This window comes from Curcuma longa, unplaced genomic scaffold, assembly GCF_044706935.1.
Source record: "Curcuma longa cultivar G26 ecotype Majalengka, Jawa Barat unplaced genomic scaffold, ITB_CL_G26_1.1 contig_4690, whole genome shotgun sequence".
NCBI lineage: Eukaryota > Viridiplantae > Streptophyta > Magnoliopsida > Zingiberales > Zingiberaceae > Curcuma > Curcuma longa.
Window position 1 is genome coordinate 1 of NW_027434209.1, and position 5,017 is coordinate 5,017.

The 5,017-nt window shown below is 31.7% G+C and overlaps 1 non-coding gene across 1 annotated transcript; it reads left to right on the forward strand.

Moving 5' to 3' along the window:
* Nucleotides 1-609: 609 nt before the first annotated feature.
* On the forward strand, nucleotides 610-683 carry TRNAN-GUU (transfer RNA asparagine (anticodon GUU)). The gene has a single exon. It is a non-coding gene; the product is annotated as a tRNA-Asn (tRNA).
* Nucleotides 684-5,017: the final 4,334 nt, after the last annotated feature.

The following is a 5,017-nucleotide window of genomic DNA, read 5'->3' on the forward strand; positions in this document are numbered from 1 at the left end:
GTAGTTCCAATCAAATCTTATACCTATACGTTTGGCATAAGTCAGAATATCAATTATGCCTAATTTATACATTCTACATAAATAGGTTTGCTAACCGTATTAAAACCAACCTAATTGAAGTATAACTGCATTAACAACCTGCCCTCTAAGTCAAATCTTTTAGAGAGCATCGCAACTGCATTTGCTGGATCACCAAATGCATTGAATTGATAGAACTACCTCTAAATTCACCTACATATCAATATTGCACTACTCTCAATCAAAGGCACCATCACCACCAACTATTGTCACAATCAAAGGTCTCACTTCTTTAGTTACGTTGCTTAAACAAGTATGATGGTGAGATTCAATATCAAATTTCTCATGTGATAAAAAAAGTCGAGATAATCACCAATCTGAAATAACATAAAATAGCACTGGGTGATCACTTCTTGTTAACATTTCAATTAACTTCCGATACAATATTTTTTAATTAATATAGAATGAGTAAAAAAAATATGCAACAAGTATGCTTAAATTCACATTTAAGCACTAAATAGTCATTTTGATTGCTTGAAACGATTTTAGTTAAAATGTATTAATATACTAAAATGAGACATCAATAAAGAGGCTGGAATAGCTCAGTTGGTTAGAGCGTGTGGCTGTTAACCACAAGGTCGGAGGTTCAAGCCCTCCTTCTAGCGTTTGTTTTTATTGGCTTATTTTAGACAGTATACATTGTAGAGTACTCTTTTATTTTACTCCCTAAATATATCAAAATTTAAAATGCGTAGTTTAAGCCCTCCTTAATTTACACGGTGTTCACAGCACATGGTTTTAAGTATCTTTCTATTTTACCAAAATTTATCTTATTATAAAATACTTCGTCCAAGTCCTCCATGCTTATTTCCTATTTTTATAAGGTGTTACTTGTTGATACAATTGACTTCTAGTTAAGGTTGGTCAAGCTCAATTAATTCAAGTTAAATTTTATTAAGTTTTGATGTTTAAATAATAATTTAATGAGACATCAAATAAGTCAAAATTAATCGGATACTTAATAATCGATCAATATATTTATTAACTAGAGCGAAAAGTGAAGTATGTTAAAATTGACCAGATACCTTATAATAGAGAAGTGCAAGTGAGTCATGATTTACCACACATTTGACGGTTTAAAGTTCAACAAAGAGTTGCAAGGGCGAAATCCAAATGGGTCAATATTGATCAGACACTTAATAATGAGAAAAGTCCTAATAAGTCATGAAGGATCAAATATTAAGTATAAAAAGTAAAGTATTAACAGATCGATGTTGATTGGATATTAAGGGCAAAATCAAGAGCCCTGACAGATTAAGATTGATCGAATGTTAGGTAACGATGAAGTCCCAAGAGGTCAAAGCTGATTGGATGCTAGACAATAAGAAAATCCCCATAGATCAAGGTTAATCGGATGTTAGATAATTAAAAGTTTGATAGGTCATGAAGGTCCCGATGTTAGGCATGAAAACGGAAGTCCAAATAGGTCAAGAAGTATCAAATATTTAGCATTAGGTAAAAAATGAGGAGCCCTGATAAATCAAAGTTGATATGATGTTAGACAAAAAATGAGAAGCTCTGATAAGTCAAGATTAATCAGATGTTAGATAGACAAAGTCCTAATTGGTTGAGATCAATTGAATACTAAACAAGAATGAGACCCTAATAAGTCAGGATTAATCGGTACTAATTGTAGGAGGAAGTTTCGGAGACACGAGGGTCCTTTGGCATAAATGAATTTTGTGAACAGTATGCTACTACAGTAATAATCGATTGATAAACAATATCAGTGCTTCTACTACGGCGTTTCCTGTTATAGTACATCGGTTGATGGTTTAATCAATCGATTGAAGACACTATAACAACGAATAGAAAGTTTAAAACTTGACTATTACACTTGACTAATCTCAAATTAGTCAATTAATGAACAGTAATAGTTAATTTATGGCACTGTAACAACAAATATAATGTTTTAAACTCGATTGCAAAGTCTAAGTTGACTGATGAATAGTAATAATCAACTATTGATACTATTATAGTGAATAAAAATTTTATAAGTTGACTATGACATTCAATTGTTTTGACATCAATCAACTAATAAACAATAATAATCAACTATTTATGGTCAAATTAGAATTGGTAAGAGCTGTTTTATAGGTGCAATAGTCGATTTTAATGGAGCAATCGACTAATTGTGATAAACAGTTGATCAATAGATCAAAATCAACCTCGATCTGAAGGTTATAAAAAAAAGAGTTTTGAGGAGGTTTTCGTAATTGATTCTTGAGGATTTTGAATGAGAGTTTTGCTATATTTCTAGACCTAAAGAGATAATCCAAAGCAATCAACAACAATCAAAAGCAAAAATTTAGTCTGTAAATTCTTTCATTTACATTTGATCATATTTGTATTTGTATCTTTGTTTGTGGATTGCATTGTTTGTATGATAACAGATGTTGTAAGAGGTTTCTTTACCTTTGTAAGATAATAATAAAAGAACTAGTAGTGATTTCACAAAGATGGTAGGCCGTGGAGTAAGAATTGAAAATTTTGAACTAGATTAAATCGGTTTATCTTCGTACTTGTCTTCGTACTATGCGAATCTTTAAACCTATCATTTCAACCCCTTCCCCTTTTATTTTTATGATCTTAAGCTTATTTTTTACTTAAAATGTTTTCTAGATAAATATTTTTAGATTAAATGATTTTAGTTATTCAAACATTTCCTCGAAACAAAGTAGCAAGATGGAAATCAATCATTTACATTTTTCAATGAAGATCCCATGTTAGATTCCCTATGGAGAGACAACATAAGCCGGCTGTATTAGAAGATTCTATGAGATATCAGATGACTTATCTGCTTAACTATCATAATTAATTAAAACTCCAAGATAAGAACATTAAAATATTGCAATATGAGACATGCAATATTTAAAGAGAAAAAAAAAAATGGGACAATGCAACTTGCTTCAAAAATTGATAGTCCTTAAGTTTCTATTAGCTAGCTTCTTCACTTGGGATACATTTATTATAATTAATATGCTTTTATTATTATAAACAAGTTGCTCTTCACATTGCAGCGTTTCATGAGCAAACAACAAGCATCCACAATAATATAATCTTGCTCATCTCTAACTAAGAATGAAATTTGAGATGAGTCTCGTTAGAGAATTAGAGACGAAGTTGGAAAACTCGCAAGATATATGACCTTGTTCGATGGCATTTGAAGAGTTCAATGTTGATCAAGAACACCGTGTGAAAGGATAAAGTTTAAGGTAATTTTATCGATTTTAGGAACCTTGAAATGCTTTCTTGTGCAACTTATTGAAGGAGAGGAAATTAAATCCACCTCTCCTTCCATAAAAATACTTTTTCTTGTAAGTAAACAAGTCCTACTTCTCTTATATAGCACTATAGTGAAAGTATTTATATGTAAATCTAATGAGCAATCAAGACCAAAGAAAAGTTTTGGTTGTTTAGATTGGGCATTATAATAGCAAAATGAAAACCTTTTAATATTAATTAATGAAATCTAAAGAGTCGCGTTGAAAAGACTACTTAAAGGAGGAAAAGATAAATTTGTTCACAGCTAGATGAATTAATATTAGTTTCAATAGGGATTCACATGTTCAAAGGTCAACTGTTTGATCAAATAAAATCCGCTTTTATGTAATGAAGAGACCTTTAAATTACTTTCCTCGACAAAAGATTGTGAGGACTGAAAGTCATATATTTTTTTAGATGATCGAAAGGTTGAATCACATTCTTCTGCAAGAAAGTGAATCCGCCACTTTAGCGGCCCTGCACGGTCGGCTCAACGACCATGTATGAGGGGGTAAATCGAGAAACTGTAGTTGATCACGACGCAGAAGGTTAATCACATTCTTACATCATGGTATAATAGGAGCCCAGTTTGTACAAGACTAGATTAGCGGCCATGAAATTGAGGTACTGAAGGAGATGACTTAACGTTGAGACACAGGATGAGAATGTCAAATTTGACAAGCGATTATTGGAGTTTCGACGTAAACTCTAAACTTGAATGGGAGAGAGAAAGATGATCGATGAACTAGGGAGCTTCAAGGAAAATTCTAAAATCGAAAGAGATGTTGAGTTACAAGCATTTGAAATAATTTTTTTTCTTATAAAGCTATTGACAAGAGGGGTATTATTAAAATTAAGTATGTTTTTGATAAAAATATTTTATTAGGCGACCTTTGAGAATTTCATAATCTTGGATGCGCCCTTTCGCAAAACCTCAAAACAAGTTTATTAAAGTTTTCTCTCTTTTTCATTCAACCAACCACAAACAAGAGACTCATGCACGTATAATTTTTTAATTATTGATTTTTTTCTTTTCAATTTTATAATATGTAATTTAATAACATGGACAATATAGTTTAATAGTGTGTTTATATTTATAATATATATAAATGTAATTTAACAACACTGAATTGTCTTCTTCTTATCTTTGATTCAAATAATTTAAAGAATCCAACTGGCCCTTGATTAGTCTAGTCTTCTACGGAGAAACTTGTTGGGAACTTTTGTTGTGACATTTGTCGAAATTGAACACAAGGACTCCGTCAATGATGGCGCACACAAGTGGCTACGTTTGAAAAATATTCACACAGTTTGAATCTTCTTTTAATAATTTAAATGAATCTATTTATAACAAATAATTATATCATCATTATTGATGGCCAGCAAGTTCAAAACTTGGTCAACGCACAGCCACTTAGGTTTGATCTGAGATCGAGTTCAAGCTAAGCCGGCAGATTTAAAAATGGAGTCACATAATTATGGTCCGACCTAAACCGAAACTAGATGGGAGACTCATCAAGGTGGGTGGGTGAGTGTCACTACAAAAAAAACAGCATTCTGCGACGAAATTTACGACGAATTTTGTAAAAAAATTCATTGCAAAAAATTTTCCAACGAAATTTGCGACGAAAAATTTTCGTTGCTATAAAATCGTCGCCAAACCTCTGCGACGAAA